Source organism: Amblyraja radiata, chromosome 38 (assembly GCF_010909765.2).
Source record: "Amblyraja radiata isolate CabotCenter1 chromosome 38, sAmbRad1.1.pri, whole genome shotgun sequence".
NCBI classification, from domain to species: Eukaryota; Metazoa; Chordata; class Chondrichthyes; order Rajiformes; family Rajidae; genus Amblyraja; species Amblyraja radiata.
This window is the reverse complement of record NC_045993.1, coordinates 4,922,484-4,940,120: the sequence shown is the minus strand read 5'-3', so window position 1 is coordinate 4,940,120 and position 17,637 is coordinate 4,922,484. Positions and strand designations below refer to the sequence as shown.

Here is a 17,637-nt window from a genome sequence, read left to right as displayed (position 1 = left end):
TTCTCCCTCTCACACACACACACATTTTCCTCCACAAATCCTCCTCTCACTAAACCTCAACGTGCAGAATTCCTCCTCTTTCTCCCCAACCTGTTTGGCCGTGAAGAATGTCGGAGTTCCCCACATTTCACAATGTCCATCTATGATTCCCCCCTCTGCTATTTCTCATCTCTCTCAGGGTTAAGTCCCCAGGCTGGGTCCAGTCTTAAGTCACTTGGAGATCTGTTAAATATAGAAAACTGAGTCTGGGCAGGGGATGGGTGTGGGGTTAAACATTGGCGAGGGAGGACATATCGGGTGCATAGCGTTTGTGTTTAGGCTAAATGTAATTTCAGCAGCAAGGGCCTTGTGGATTTGAATATCAGCGTGACGGCTTTAATGCAGTTACGGTGCAGAGACTGCTGCAGTGACTATACCTCTGGAATGCTAAACTAATGCTCCAGCTCTTAAAGGGGAAACTCTCCCTAAAACACGGGCCCCACAAGCCAGAGAATGTTAAGTCACAAACGGCAGGAGTAGCCCATTCGCCCCTGTTCCACAATTCAAGAAGATTATGGCTGGTCTGATCTTGTTTAATTAGAGATAGGCACAAAAATATATTTTCTGATTCTACAAGGACACACAATGCTGGTGTAACTCAGCGGGGAAGGCACCATCTCTGCAGAGAAACACATCTCTCTAAATCACTGTCTGTGTCACTCATTTCCCTTTCCTCAGACTCAGTCTGAATGAAGAGTTTCGGCCCAAAAGAGAATGGAGCGGCTGGGCTTGTACACTCTGGAGTTTAGAAGGATGAGAGGGCATCTCATTGAAACATATAAGATTGTTAAGGGCTTGGACACGCTAGAGGCAGGAAACATGTTCCCGATGTTGGGGGAGTCCAGAACCAGGGGCCACACTCACAGTTTAAGAATAAGGAGTAAGCCATTTAGAACGGAGACGAGGAAACACGTTTTCTCACAGAGAGTGGTGAGTCTGTGGAATTCTCTGCCTGAGAGAGGGCGGTGGAGGCGGGTTCTCTGGATGCTTTCAAGAGAGAGCTAGATAGGGCTCTTAAAGATAGCGGAGTCAGGGGATATGGAGAGAAGGCGTTTTGAAATGGGTACTGATTGGGGATGATCAGCCACGATCACATTGAATGGCGGTGCTGGCTCGAAGGGCCGAATGGCCTACTCCTGCACCTATTGTCTATTGTCTATTAACATCCCCTTTAAACATTGCACCTTTCATCTTAAAGCTGTGCCCGCTAGTCTTTGACTTTTCCGCCTTGGGGAAATTATTCTGGCTGTCAACCCTGTCTATGCCTCTCATAATTTTATATACTTCCATCAGATATTGTTACTTGCGGGCGGAGCACCAAGGCAAATTCCTTGTATGTGCACGTACTTGGCCAATAAACTTATTCATTCATTCATACTTTCATTCATTCATTCATTCATTCATTCATTCATTCTTTCATTCATTCTATCATTCATTCATTCATTCATTCATTCATTCATTCATTCATTCATTCATTCATTCATTCATTCTTTCATTCATTCTATCATTCATTCATTCATTCATTCATTCATTCATTCATTCATTCATTCATTCATTCATTCATTCATTCTTTCTTTCATTCATTCATTCATTCTTTCATTCATTCTATCATTCATTCATTCATTCATTCATTCATTCATTCATTCATTCAATCATTCATTCTTTCATTCAATCATTCATTCTTTCATTCATTCATTCATTCTTTCATTCAATCATTCATTCTATCATAGAAACATAGAAACATAGAAATTAGGTGCAGGAGTAGGCCATTCGGCCCTTCGAGCCTGCACCGCCATTCAATATGATCATGGCTGATCATCCAACTCAGTATCCCGTACCTGCCTTCTCTCCATAACCTCTGATCCCCTTAGCCACAAGGGCCACATCTAACTCCCTCTTAAATATAGCCAATGAACTGGCCTCGACTACCCTCTGTGGCAGGGAGTTCCAGAGATTCACTACTCTCTGTGTGAAAAAAGTTCTTCTCATCTCGGTTTTAAAGGATTTCCCCCTTATCCTTAAGCTGTGACCCCTTGTCCTGGACTTCCCCAACATCGGGAGCAATCTTCCTGCATCTAGCCTGTCCAACCCCTTAAGAATTTTGTAAGTTTCTATAAGATCCCCTCTCAATCTCCTAAATTCTAGAGAGTATAAACCAAGTCTATCCAGTCTTTCTTCATAAGACAGTCCTGACATCCCAGGAATCAGTCTGGTGAACCTTCTCTGCACTCCCTCTATGGCAATAATGTCCTTCCTCAGATTTGGAGACCAAAACTGTACGCAATACTCCAGGTGTGGTCTCACCAAGACCCTGTACAACTGCAGTAGAACCTCCCTGCTCCTATACTCAAATCCTTTTGCTATGAAAGCTAACATACCATTCGCTTTCTTCACTGCCTGCTGCACCTGCATGCCCACTTTCAATGACTGGTGTACCATGACACCCAGGTCTCGCTGCATCTCCCCTTTTCCTAGTCGGCCACCATTTAGATAATAGTCTGCTTTCCTGTTTTTGCCACCAAAATGGATAACCTCACATTTATCCACATTATACTGCATCTGCCAAACATTTGCCCACTCACCCAGTCTATCCAAGTCACCTTGCAGTCTCCTAGCATCCTCCTCACAGCTAACACTGCCCCCCAGCTTAGTGTCATCCGCAAACTTGGAGATATTGCCTTCAATTCCCTCATCCAGATCATTAATATATATTGTAAATAGCTGGGGTCCCAGCACTGAGCCTTGCGGTACCCCACTAGTCACTGCCTGCCATTGTGAAAAGGACCCGTTTACTCCTACTCTTTACTCCTACTCCCATTCATTCATTCATTCATTCATTCATTCATTCATTCATTCATTCATTCATTCATTCATTCATTCATTCATTCTTTCATTCAATCATTCATTCTTTCATTCAATCATTCATTCATTCATTCATTCATTCATTCATTCATTCATTCATTCATTCATTCATTCATTCTTTCATTCATTCATTCATTCATTCATTCATTCATTCATTCATTCATTCATGAGGTACTGGAGCCTGAAATCAGGTACATCCAGGTTCAGGAATAGCTCCTCCCCCCACAGCCATCGGGCTATTAAACTCAGCACCAAACAAACTCTGAACTATAAGGTAGACAAAAATGCTGGAGAAACTCAGCGGGTGCAGCAGCATCTATGGAGCGAAGGAAATAGGCAACGTTTCGGGCCGAAACACTTCTGGAAATAGGCAACGTTTCGGGCCGAAACCCTTCTGGAAATAGGCAACGTTTCGGGCCGAAACCCTTCCGGGTTTCGTCCCGAAACGTTGCCTATTTCCTTCGCTCCATAGATGCTGCTGCACCCGCTGAGTTTCTCCAGCATTTTTGTCTACCTTATAGTTCAGAGTTTGTTTGGTGCTGAGTTTAATAGCCCGGTGGCTATTAATAGCCCGATTTTCCAGCATCTGCAGTTCCTTCTTAAATACTCTGAACTATATACATCCTATTGCATGTTTATCTGTTTATTTTATGTGTATATATATGGTCTATGCTTTATAGATATCCAGATCAGTTCCTCCTGCTACAGATGCCGCCTGACCTGGCAGTGTGGGGTGGGGGTAGTTTGGGGGACAGTTTCTGCCGCTAGTGCGAGTGGGGTCTTTGTTTGGTGGGGTCTGCAAATGCGCAGATTTACTGCATTGCAACAGTTTTGCAGAACAAATTAAACTCCCTGCATTGGTGCCGCGAGTTTCTTTGTTGTAAAGAAACATGAGTGGGGGGGGGGGGGGGGGGGGGGGGGGTGGGGGGGGGGAGAGGGGAAGGGTTTGGACTGAGAGTGACGAGAATAATATAACCTAGATAACTGGGAACTGAGAGCGGGTTTAATAACACACTCACATATTAATTAGTCAGTGTACCAATAATATGTGCGGTGAGCATCATCTGCATTAAATCTTTTAACACCAGGGTCTTGGCAGCTCAGACTTTAAACAACAACAAAAACCCCTCCACGCTGCTGAACAAGCTTGGTAAACTTTCATTTTATGGGCTTTGCTATGTGAAGCAGTCAGCTGGATACAAGCACACACGGGAGATGGTGTTCCTGCCTGCCAGCCTGCGTAACTCGAGCTCACTCGGCTTAGATTCTCATCCCTGCCAGGGAAAGGGGCCCTTAGTCTGCTCAATGAATCAGCAGTAGTTAGGTCTGAGTCAGCATTAGGTGCCGCGAAGGAGGGAGAGGAGAGAGGGGGGGGGGGGGGGGGGGGGGAGGGGGGGGAGGGGGGGAGGGGAAGGGGGGCAAGAGGGGGGGTGGTCTGGATATCTGGGATTGCTGGTGGAGTCGACTGAATAGGGTGTAGGGGGGACAGTCGCGAAATAGAAACATAGAAACATAGACAATAGGTGCAGGAGTAGGCCATTCGGCCCTTCGAGCCTGCACCGCCATTCGATATGATCATGGCTGATCATCCAACTCAGTATCCCATCCCTGCCTTCTCTCCATACCCCCTGATCCCTTTAGCCACATCTAACTCCCTCTTAAATATAGCCAATGAACTGTGGCCTCAACTACCTTCTGTGGCAGAGAATTCCACAGATTCACCACTCTCTGTGTGAAAAATGTTTTTCTCATCTCGGTCCTAAAAGACTTCCCTCTTATCCTTAAACTGTGACCCCTTGTTCTGGACTTCCCCAACATCGGGAACAATCTTCCTGCATCTGGCCTGTCCAGCCCCTTAAGAAATTTGTAAGTTTCTATAAGATCCCCCCTCAATCTTAGAATCTCAACCCTCAATGCTGGAGAAACTCAGCGGGCCAGGCAGCATCTCTGGTGGCCTTTTGGGGTCCAGACCCTTCTTCAGACTGAAGAGGTCTGAGGAGTTGGTCTCGACCCGTTCCTTCTCTCCAGAGATGCTACCTGTCCCCGCCGAGTTACTCCAGCTTTTTGTGCCTGTCTTCGGCTTAAACCAGCGTCTGCAGTTCCTTCCAACATCATGCACTCGGATAACATAGAATATTCTCTCGACTCTACAACAGGCCGCTCATAAACAAGGGATGAATGCCCGATCTTCCAATCTACCTCGATGTGGCCCTTGCGCTTGTTTTAACCTGCACTTTCTCTGCAGGTGTGACACAATATTCTTCCCTCTAGTATAGCATGACTTGCCTGTAGGGACCTATAATGTTGGCAACCCCTGCACATTTACACTATCCTTACATACACACTGGAGGCAATTTACAATTTTACCCAAGTCAATGAACCTACAAACCTGCACGTCTTTGGAGTGTGGGCGGAAACCAGAGCACCCAGAGAAAACCCACGCGGGTCACGGGGAGAACGTACAAACTCCGTGCAGACAGCACCCGTGGTCGGGATCGAACCCGGGACTCCGGGGCTGTGAGGCAGCGACTCTACCCGCTGTGCCACCGATGGCTGTGGTGGGGAATAGGCACTCATGCAAAGGGTACCTCCCTGCAGAGCCAAGGAGGGGATAGTATTATAGCCTGGGCACCACGACCCAGCTGAGGCCTCGAGTACGCGGAGACCACTCTCGAGCGGGAAGGAGAGTTACGAAGACCTCGTGTCGACCGTGCTGCGAGTACGAGTCGAGGGCAAACTCGCCAGAACTCGCGGATTAGGTCGCTCAAGTGGGACTACTCTCTCTTGAAAACATCCAGTGAATTGGCCTGGTGTGCGTACGGTAGAGTTTGTGTGCGGGGATCGCTGGTCGGTGCAGACTGGGTGGGTCCAAGGGCCTGTTTCCCCGCTGTGTCTCTAAATTTAAAATGCGCTTGCACGGGAGTTTTGTGTGTTCTCCCAATCTAAAGACATGTCGCTTTGGTGTGCCTGTGGGCCCCACTCTGGCAGTGCAGGGTGCACTGGGTTAGAGGTGTTACCACCTCAGTACCATGGACAGCTCCATGCTGCGTTGTAGGGGCAAGGCAACATCCAGCAAGAGTCTAGAGAGAATTGAGAGTTTATATCCTCATGTGTCCCAGATAGAACAATGACATTCTTACTTGTGCAGCAGCACAACAGAATATGTAAACATAGTACACCGTAAACAATATTGTAAACGAGGGAGAGAAAAAAAGTTCAGTGTGTGTATACACACACACACACACATACTCACAAGATATACACACACTCACCTCTCTGAGCCTCACCATCCAGTCGGTGTTTTACAACGGTGGCGCAGCGGTAGAGTTGCTGCCTTACAGCGCTTGCAGCGCCGGGGACCCGGGTTCGATCCTGGCTACGGCTGCTGTCTGTACGGAGTATGCACGTTCTCCCCGTGACCTGCGTGGGTTTTCTCCGGGATCTCCGGTTTCCTCCCGCACTCCAAAAACGTGCAGGTTTGTAGGTTAACTGGCTTGGTGTAAATGTAAATTGTCCCTAGTGTGTGTAAGACAGTGTACGTGTGCGGGGGTCGCTGGTCGGCGCGGACCCGGTGGGCTGAAGGGCCTGTTCCCGCGCGATATCTCTACACTAAACTAAACTCAACTAAACTGAGGGCCATAAGTTTAAGGTGAAAGGGGGAAAGGGGGAAGGAAACATAATAGGAACTTGAGGGGCAACTTTTTTCAATGTGTGTAGAAAGGAACTGCAGATGCGAAGATAGGCACAAAGTGCCGGAGTAACTCAGCGGGTCAGGCAGCATCTCTGGAGGAAATGGATGGGTGACGTTTCGGGTGGGACCCTTCTGACTGAAAACAGCGGGGAGCTTTTTAACACAGAGGGTGATGGGCATATGGAACGAGCAGCTGGGGGACGTGGTTGAGGCAGACACTATAACAGCCTTAAGAGACATTTGGGCAGGTACATGGATTGGAAAGGTTTCGAGGGATAAAGGCCAAAGGTAGGCAGGTGGGACCAGTGATCATGGTTAGCACGGGCAAGTTGGGCCGAAGGGCCTGTTTCCATGCTGTACATAGAGCTAATAGGACTTGATGTTTCACTCCCTGTAATAGGTTTTCACTCTTGATATTGGCAGTAGGATTGGAGAGGTGAAAGGTAGGGTAGGTACATCATCGGGGCCATCAGATGGGCACCCTCCTTCTTTGGCGTTCCATTGACAAGCCCACAATTGTCCCCAGATGGCTAAAGTTCCCATACCGTCCTGTCTTTATCGTGCAGCCCAATTGTTGCCTTTGCTTTGGATCCAAAGCCAATTGCTATTGAACCCCTGTCCCACGGTACGAGTTCATCCCAAGAGTTCTCTCTCTTCCGAGTTTGCCCTGATTCCAACTCGGAGATTTACGGCAATGGCCGCTCGTCGGTACTCGGGGCTCTCGTGGACATTTTTCATCGTGTCGAAAAATCTTCACGAGTCTTCCCGTGCTTACCTGCCGTTAGCGAGTCTTCCCGAGTACCTGCCGTTAGCGTTGAGAGACGTCCCCGAGCTCCGACGTACCCGCTACGTACATTCTCCATGCTTACCACGAGTTTGATTTTTTTTTTAAACTCGGGAGAGCTCTTGGAATGAACTCGTACCGTGTGGGACAGGGCTATAAAGACTGTGAGATGAGCAGATGTGTGGCACAACTTGGCAACTATATTTGCTGGCCCTACTACTAAGTCTGAGTCCTGCACTAATCTCCCAACAGACACCAATAAGACGGACACAAAAAGCTGGAGTAACTCAGCGGGACAGGCAGCGTCTCCGGAGAGAAGGAACAGGGACAGTCATCAAATGGGGAAACTGAAATCCACATTGAAAGCAGGATAGGGAAGAATTTCATATTTGCTTCGACATAAATCTTTGCTGTTGTGACATTTTACCACCCCCCCTTCCCGTTCTGGGGACACGGCCAAAACACTTTAGAGGCTATTACATTCCCTTTTGTGGATAATTATTCATTGTTCAGAAGGAATACCGTTTAGGGAAATGCATCGGAAATTCAGTACACATCTGGCCCTCGCTGACAACAAGATGATGCTGGCCAGCCCACGTGCGTTAGAGTCATAGAGTGATACAGCGTGGAAACAGGCCCTTCGGCCCAACTTGCCCACACCAGCCAACATGTCCCAGCTACACTAGTCCCACCTGCCTGCGCTTGGTCCATATCCCTCCAAACCTGTCCTATCCATCTGCCAGAGGGGGTAGTTGAGGCAGGGACTGTCGCAACGTTTAATAAACAGTTAGACAGGTAGATGGATAGGTCAGGTTTGGAGGGATATGGACCAAACGCGGGCAGGTGGGACCAGTGTAGCTGGGACATGTTGGCCGGTGTGGGCAAGTTGGGCCGAAGGGCCTGTTTCCACACTGTACCACTCATAACTTCTAGTCCTAGATTCTCCCACTAGTTGGAACATCCTCTCCACATTTAGATACAGAGTGAAACACTTTTTCACACAGAGAGCGGTGAGTCTGTGGAATTCTCTGCCGTGGAGGGCGGTGGAGGCAGGTTCTCTGGATGCTTTCAAGAGAGAGCTGGATAGGGCTCTTAAAAACAGCAGAGTCGGGGGATATGGGGAGAAGGCAGGAACGGGGTACTGATTGGGGATGATCAGCCATGATCACAGTGAATGGCGGTGCTGGCTCGAAAGTCAAAAGTCAAAGTAGCCTTTATTGTCATTCAGACCTTTCGTTTCCCTGCAGTTATACATATAATAAAAAATGACAAAAACACACAATAAACACAAATTTAACATCCACCACAGTGAGTTCACCAGGCACCTCCTCACTGTGATGGAGGCAAAAGTCTTAAAGTCTTAAATCCTGGATGGGAAGAGACAAAGGGCCGAATGGCCCACTCCAGCACCTATTGTCTATTGTCTATTGAAACAACCCTTCACTGTCGAAGAAGAGATGGTGTGATCTTCGTACCGAATAAACTTGCATGTTCTAAAAGTTGATGGTGAATGAATCCTAGTTGAGAGGGTCTGGGGTTGAAGGGGATGCAATGGACAGGACAGCTTGGTTGACCCAAGACTGATGTAATGTAATCAATATGCATTCATTGAATGTTAATTTGTTAATGGCTTGGTGCAAACATCAGCATTTGTTTCTACTCAAGTTCAATTGATATGTATGGATTTCTGGCAAGCTGGATGGCAAATTTATTTGTATAAACTTTTCAGGGGAATTGCTTTGGATTTCCAGGCCCAGTGTCGGACACATCGAGCAACAGATCCACTGTTGTTCCTGGTCTCACAACAGCATCTACGTATCCATCACCATCGAACCATCAAGCTAATGGAATGTTGGCCTTCATAACAAGAGGATTTCAGTATAGGAGTCGAGAGGTTCTTCTGCAGTTGTATAGGGCTCTGGTGAGATTAAGACTCTGGAGTATTGTGTACAGTTTTGGTCTCCTAATTTGAGGAAGGACATCCTTGTGATTGAGGTAGGTTCACGAGATTGATCCCCGGGATGGCGGGACTGTCATATGAGGAAAGATTGAAAAGACTAGGCTTGTATTCACTGGAGTTTAGAAGGATGAGGGGAAGATCTTATAGAAACATATAAAATTATAAAAAGGACTGGACAAGCTAGATGCAGGAAAAATGTTCCCAATGTTGGGCAAGTCCAGAACCAGGGGCCACACAGTCTTAGAATAAAGGGGAGGCCATTTAAGACTGAGGTGAGAAAAAACTTTTTCACCCAGAGAGTTGTGAATTTGTGGAATTCCCTGCCACAGAGGGCAGTGGAGGCCAAGTCACTGGATGGATTTAAGAGAGAGTTAGATAGGGCTCTATAGGTGCAGGAGTAGGCCATTCGGCCCCTCGAGCCAGCACTGCCATTCAATATGATCATGGCTGATCATCCAAAATTAGTATTTAATAAGGAACTGCAGATGCTGGAAAATCGAAGGTAGACAAAAATGTTGGAGAAACTCAGCGGGTGCAGCAGCATCTATGGAGCGAAGGCAATAGGTAACGTTTCTGCCGATGGGCAGAACCGTGTCTGAAGAAGGGGTTCGGCCCGAAACGTTGCCTATTTCCTTCGCTCCATCGATGCTGCTGCACCCGCTGAGTTTCTCCAGCATTTTTGTGTACATCCAAAATTAGTGCCCCGTTCCTGCTTTTTCCCCATATCCCTTGATTCCGTTAGCCCTAAGAGCTATACCTAGCTCTCTCTTGAAAACATCCAGTGAGTTGGCCTCCACTGCCTTCTGTGGCGGAGAATTCCACAGATTCATTCTACTCGCTGCCCTTACAGCGCCAGAGATGCCGGTTCGATCCCGACCACGGGCGCTGCCTGTACGGAGTTTGCACGTTCTCCCCTTGACGTGCGTGGGTCTTTTCCCGAGATCTTCGGTTTCCTCCCACACTCCGAAGACGTGCGGGTTTGTAGGTTAATTGGCTTCTGTAAATTGCCCCTAGTGTGTGTAGGATAGAACTAATATATGGGTAAGCACAGGCTCAGTGGGCCGAAGGGCCTGTTTCCAGGCAGTATCTCTAATATAAACTAAACTGAAATGCCTCTTTGCCTCTTTCCAGGTTTTACTTATCTCTGGGCAAGGTACATGCCTGATTCTTAATTCTGAATCCATAATCCTCAAGTGTTGGATTTCACCTCGATGATGTTTTCATATTTCTAGCTTTTAATTGAGCAAAATACCACTTCTTTGACTGAATTCATTATTAAATGTTTTTCATGAGCATAAGGGCCAGCACAGAGCAGATGGGCAGAAAGGCCTTTCCCTGAGCACTCGATCCAAAACTCTTACCTGTGGTGCATTGCGCCCTCCAGTGGCCTTTGTGTGAAATTCTGGCAGATTTAAACTGGGCTGGTAAGGAATGCTGGAGTAACTCTGCGGGTCAGGCAGCATTCCTGGAGAACATGGATAGAGGCCATTCAGCCCCCTGATGCTGACTGTGTGGAGTTTGCACCTTCTTCCTGTGGCTTCACAGTCATAGAGTGACACAGCATGGAAACAGGCCCTTCGGCCCAACTTGCCGACACCGACCAACATGTCCCATCTATACTAGTCCCACCTGCCTGCGTTTGGCCCATATCCCTCTTAACCTGTCCTATCCATGTACAATCTAAATGTAATGGCTTGATCAATTTCCCTCCTGGGATAAATAAAGTTCTATTGTACCATCTGGTAATTAAAAGTTGCGATAGCACTTACCTTGAAGCATCCCGACCTGAAACGTCACCTATCCATGTTCTCCAGAGATGCTGCCTGACCCGCTGAGATACTCCAGTACTTTGTGGCCGTTCAAAATAAAAGTGTGTGTGGTCACCACACTCTGACTAAAGAACTTCCTCCTCATCTCCTTTCTGAAGGAACATCTTTAGTCAGAGGGCGGTGAATCTGTGGAATTCTTTGCCACTGAAGGCTGTGGAGGCCAAGTCAGTGGATATTCTTATGGCAGAGATAGATGGATTCTTGATTAGTACAGGTATCTGGGGTTATGGGGAGAAAGGAGGGAGAGATAGATCAGCCATGTTTGAATGGCGGAGAAGACTTGATGGGCCGAATGGCCTAATTCTACTCCTATCAAATATGAACTTATGGAAAGTTTGATCAGAAGTCCGATAACAGAGGGATCCATTTCAGAAGTGTTTCTTTTGTGGGTGAGGGACAGGGAGAGATTAGTTTAGTTTAGTTTAGAGATACAACGCAGAAACAGGCCCTTCAGCCCACCAAGTCCGTACCGACCAGCGATCTCCGCTCACTAACACTATCCTACACACACAAGGGACATCTGTGGAATTCTCTGCCTCAGAGGGCGGTGGAGGCGGGTTCTCTGGATACTTTCAAGAGAGAGCTAGATAGGGCTCTTAAAAATAGCGGAGTCAGGGGATATGGGGAGAAGGCAGGAACGGGGTACTGATTGGGGATGATCAGCCGTGATCACATTGAATGGCGGTGCTGGCTCGATGGGCCAAATGGCCTACTGCTGCACCTATTGTCTATTGTCTATTATCGATGGGAAATTTACAATCATAACAAGCCAATTTACCGACAAGCCTGTATGTCTTTGGAGTGTGGGAGGAAAACTGGGGCACCTGGAGCAAACCCACGCAGGTCACGGGGAGAGCGTGCGAACTCCGTACAGACAGCACCCGTAGTCAGGATCGAGCCCGGGTCTCTGGCGCTGTGAGGCAGCACCTCTACCGCTGCGCCACTGTGCTGTCCATCTAGCAGGGCTGTGAGTGTTGACTGTGTGATGGTGGAGGTTCAACAGATGGAGTTGGTCGCTCTCCCCTGCCGGCTGACAACGATGCCTCGCAAACAAACGTGAAGCAGCTGCCGCCTGTCGCAATCGATTAGTGCTCAGCCGCTGAGCACAGGCAGACCCAGTACTGACAGCGGCTCAGTTCCTTCCCCCCTTCTCCCCACATCATACTGCACCCAAGCCTAAACGACACTGCCTGTACCATGCATCTGTGTACACTGTACATGGCTTGATTGTAATCATGTATTTCAGTTTAGGTTAGTTTAGAGATACAGCGCAGAAACAGGCCCTTCGGCCCACGCCGACCAGCGATCCCCGCACACTCATGCCCCTGTCCCACTTAGGAAACCTGAATGGAAACCTCTGGAGACTTTGCGCCCCACCCAAGGTTTCCGTGCGGTTCCCGGAGGTTGCAGGTGGTTGCCGGAGGTTGCAGGTAGTGGAAGCAGGTAGGGAGACTGACAAAAACCTCCGGGAACCGCACGGAAACCTTGGGCGGGGCGCAAAGTCTCCAGAGGTTTCCTAAGTGGGCCAGGGGCCTAACACAGCCCTACACACACTAGGGACAATGTACATTCATAGCAGGCCAATTAACCTTCAAACTTGGGGTGTGTGTGAGGGGGGGGGGGGGGACCGAAGATCCCGGAGAAAACCCACGCGGTTCACGGGGAGAACATGTAAACACCATACACCGTGGCGCAGCGGTAGAGTTGCTGCCTCACAGCACCGGGGATCCGGCTTCCAACCTGACCACGGGTGCTGTCTGTGCGGAGTTTGCACGTTTTCTCCCCGTGACCTCGTGGGTTTTCTCTGGGTGCTCCGGTTTTCTCCTACACTCCAAAGATGTGCGGGTTTGTAGTTCAATCGACTCCGGTAAAGATTGTAAATTGTCCCTCATGTGTGGGATAGTGTTAATGCGTGGAGATCGTGCCTGTATCTCTAAACCCAAACTAGCACTACCCTACACATTTTTTTGTATTGTATTCAATTCATTGTCATTATCTCATATTAGAGACAACGAAATGGATTTTCCTTACAGTCAAGTAACATAAAAACAAATGATAAATTAAAAAAAAATTATTTAAAAAAAGTCAGCCGATCTTCCCAGATGTTTAGCCGTGGTCGTGGCCTCCCGAGCACCCACAGTCGCCGCCACGGGTGGCCCGATGCTCAGGCCCTCACGCCGGGAACGATGGGACACCGAACATCCTCAGCGGCCCGGACCTCCAAATCAGCCACCTCCCACCGGAGTCCGCGGCTCCCGAAGTCCACAGGCCGAGCCGGGCGGAGTTAGGGACAGTTTGCAATTTCTACCGAAGCCAACTAACCTACAAATCAGTCTGTAGAAGGGTTTCGAAGGGCCGAATAGCCTACTCCTGCACCTATTTTCTATGTTTCTATGGTAGTACACAAAAATGCTGGAGAAACTCAGCGGGTGCAGCAGCATCTATGGAGCGAAGGAAATAGGCAACGTTTCGGGCCGAAACCCTTCTGGAAATAGGCAACGTTTTGGGCCGAAACCCTTCTGGAAATAGGCAACGTTTCGGGCCGAAACCCTTCTGGAAATAGGCAACGTTTCGGGCCGAAACCCTTCCGGGTTTCGGCCCGAAACGTTGCCTATTTCCTTCGCTCCATAGATGCTGCTGCACCCGCTGAGTTTCTCCAGCATTTTTGTCTGCCTTCGGTTTTCCAGCATCTGCAGTTCCTCCTTGGACAACCTACAAGCCTGTTTGTCTTTGCAAATGTGGGAGGAAACCCGGAGCACCCGGAGAAAAACCTTGCCCCCTCTCCCCAGCGTTACGAGTGGGTATGTGCAGGTACACCCAGCATCGACTGTTATCCACCTGTCAGGTAACATTAGCAGCTCAGGTAGGCCATGGGTGGAGTGTGAAAATTCTTTCCAAGGCCAGGCACTCCATTCTCCTCTCATATCCTGATGACTTGGAGCTGGTGGGTTAACTGGCCATGTTAGAACAGTCTCCTAGTATAGGCTGGTGAATCGAAAAGGAATAATTTGGCCCTTGTGGCTAAAGGGATCAGGGGGTATGGATAGAAGGCATGTACAGGATACTGAGTTGGATGATCAGCCATGATCATATTGAATGGCGGTGCAGGCTCGAAGGGCCGAATGGCCTACTCCTGCACCTATTTTCTATGCTTAGATCACACAGGAGAGAGCAAGTTTCAGGTGAAGATAAGACACAAAATGCCGGAGTAACTCAGCGGGACAGGCAGCATCTCTGGAGAAAAAGAATAGGTGATGTTTCAGGTCTTCAGGCACCTATTCCTTCTCTCCACAGATGCTGCCTGTCCCGCTGAGTTACTCCGGCATTTTGTGTCTGTCTTCGGTGTAAACCAGCATCTGCAGTTCCTTCCTACAGTGCGCAGTTTATGAACAGTTTGAGTTGACATCGAACTGCCAGCACCTGGGCAAGTCCTGCATGCAGTTAGTTGTCACATTTCTCACTATACTAGTGACAGCATTTCAAGAGGGTCATGCATATTTTTTCTACTGTTCACCTTGCCGGCACCAGCAGGGGGCAGTGAAAGACACCAGTCTCCTTGTTTCCTATAGATCATCGATAGAATCCATCGAAAATAGGTGCAGGAGGAGGCCATTCGGCCCTTCGAGCCAGCACTACCATTCAATGGCTGATCATCTAAAATCAGTACCCCGTTCCTGCTTTCTCCCCATATCCCTTGATTCCATTGTTACTTTTTTCTGCATGTCTTCTTTCATTCATTGTTCTTCAACTCCCTACATCATCTATCCCTCTAGTCTCCCCCTCCCCTGACTCTCAGTCCGAAGAAGGGTCTCGACCCGAAACGTCGCCCATTCCTTCTCTCCAGAGATGCTGCCTGTCCAGCAGAGTTACTCCAGCTTTTTGTGTCTATCTTCGGTTTAAATCAGCATAGAAACGTAGAAACATAGAAACTAGGTGCAGGAGTAGGCCATTCGGCCCTTCGAGCCTGCACCGCCATTCAATATGATCATGGCTGATCATCCAACTCAGTATCCTGTACCTGCCTTCTCTCCATACCCCTTGATCCCTTTAGCCACAAGGGCCACATCTAACTCCCTCTTAAATATAGCCAATGAACTGGCCTCAACTACCTTCTATGGCAGAGAATTCCACAGATTCACCACTCTTTGTGTAAAAAATTATTTTCTCATCTCGGTCCTAAAAGACTTCCCTCTTATCCTTAAACTGTGTCCCCTTGTTCTGGACTTCCCCAACATCGGGAATAATCTTCCTGCATCTAGCCTGTCCAACCCCTTAAGAATTTTGTAAGTTTCTATAAGATCCCCCCTCAATCTTCTAAATTCTAGCGAGTACAAGCCGAGTCTATCCAGTCTTTCTTCATATGAAAGTCCTGACATCCCAGGAATCAGTCTGGTGAACCTTCTCTGTACTCCCTCTACGGCAAGAATGTCTTTCCTCAGATTAGGAGACCAAAACTGTACGCAATACTCCAGGTGTGGTCTCACCAAGACCCTGTACAACTGCAGTAGAACCTCCCTGCAGTTCCTTCGTACACATACTACCATTCGATAATATCTTCACGATCTTCGCATTATTCACTGTGCCTATCTCAGTCTTGATTGCAGATTCAAACTCGAAGAATGTTCGTAACAAGTCCGTGGATATCTCGTAGCCGCTCGTTATGTCAGCTGAAGGTAGTCGGGGCATCAGGTAAAGTCGGGACGTTTTTTCCAGCATGTTGAAAAATGTCCATGAGTAATAAAATAGCCCCAAGTACCTACGGCTGGCATAACGAGCCGCTACGATATACCCACGGACTCGTTACGAACATTCTGCGAGTTTGAATCGAGGGGAAAAACTCGGGAGAATTTGTGAATCACTCGGGGAAGTGGGACATGCCCTTAAGCAGGAGGCTAGACTATTGGCAGCTCGAGGCTGTAGATCTAGGAGTTGTAGTCAACCTATAATGGTATCAACCTGTGGAGGGGACGCAGGGAAGTGAAGGGATAAAGTGGCTTTGGTAGAGCTCAGGATTAAACGGGCCCGACTCTTATCCACACAGCCGGTCTTGAGATCTTCAATTCAGTGTTCCTTCTTCCAGTCCAAGGCTGGGACGATCGCAACATAGCTTCTTCAGGCCATCAGGCTATTAAACACTACATCCTCAAATAAGCTCTGAACTACAATAGACTATTTTTGTGTGTACGTATGTGTGTGTGTGTGCGCATACACACACACTCTGAACATTTTTTTATCTCTCGTTTATTTACACAGTGTACTATGTTTACTGAAGAAGGGTTTCAGCCCGAAACGTTGCCTATTTTCTTCGCTCCATAGATGCTGCTGCACCCGCTGAGTTTCTCCAGCTTTTTTGTGTACCTACTAAGTTTACATATTCTGTTGCTCTGTCACAAGCAGGAATTTCGTTGTTCTACCTGGGACACATGAAAATAAAACACTCTGAACTCTCGGCGTTTGGACAGGTACATGGATAGGACAGGTGTAGAGGAATGAGAACCAAAGTGCAGGTGAGGGGGACTGTGGTGTAGATGGGGCACGTTGGTCAGCGTGTGTGGGGCAAGTTGGGCCAGTTTCCACACTCTAAGGTTCAATGGAAAGGGCCATCCTTTGGAAAGATTCCTTTCAGTTTCAGACGTCACCAGACATGCATCGTTGCTGATTCATGGAACATTTTCCAGGGTTTGCATCGTGCCCCGCCCAACATGATGCGCAAACAATGACACCATTTCCTTTGTTGAATGAGTGTAATGTGGGTTGTTTTGGGGAATGAGGAAATTAAAACAGCAATTAAGGCACCAAGTAGATTGAATACTTATGAGCCTGTCCCACATAGGCGATGTTTTGGACGACTGCCACAAAATGTTCAACATGTTGAAAATCTTTCGTCGACAGTGGCGACAATTTTTGCTGCCGTAGGTTGACGTAGGTTGTCGCCAGGTGTTGTAGGTGAATTCCAGTAAAACTTCCAGTGAATTCCTGGCAGTCACCTAAAGAGTTGCTGCCTCAAAAAGGCTGGCAGTATCATCAAAGACCCACACCATCCTGGCCACACACTCATCTCCCCGCTACCTTCACGTAGAAGGTACAGGAGCCTTGAAGACTGCTATCGACCAGGTTCAGGAATAGCTACTTCCCCCACAGCCATCAGGCTATTAAACGTGGCTCGGACAAAACTCTGAACATTAATAACCCATTATCTGTTATTTGCACTTTATCAGTTTATTTATTCATGTGTTTCGTAGTCAATGCCGACTATGTTCTGGGTGCTGAAGCAAAGCAATAATTTCATTGTCCTATCAGGGACACATGACAATAAACTCACTTGAACTTGAAGAGTTGCTGAAGTGGGACAGGCCCTTTAGTACTTTTATGTATGCTGCCCTCATCAAATACTCCCAGGGGAGAGGGGGGAGAGAGGGAGGGGGAGAGAGGGGAGAGAGGGAGGGGGAGAGAGGGGAGAGAGGGGAGAGAG

At 48.0% G+C, this 17,637-nt stretch overlaps 1 long non-coding RNA gene across 1 annotated transcript in view; it reads right to left on the bottom strand.

The window, feature by feature from the left end:
- Positions 1 to 13,928, bottom strand: part of LOC116966914 — a 23,586-nt gene extending 9,658 nt beyond the window's left edge. The window contains exons 1-2 of the long non-coding RNA XR_004410092.1: positions 13,809 to 13,928; positions 2,225 to 2,228 (exon numbers count right to left, since the gene is read on the bottom strand). This is a non-coding gene — a long non-coding RNA (uncharacterized LOC116966914). The remainder of the gene's footprint in view (positions 1 to 2,224; positions 2,229 to 13,808) is intronic.
- Between the last annotated feature and the right edge of the window lie 3,709 nt (positions 13,929 to 17,637).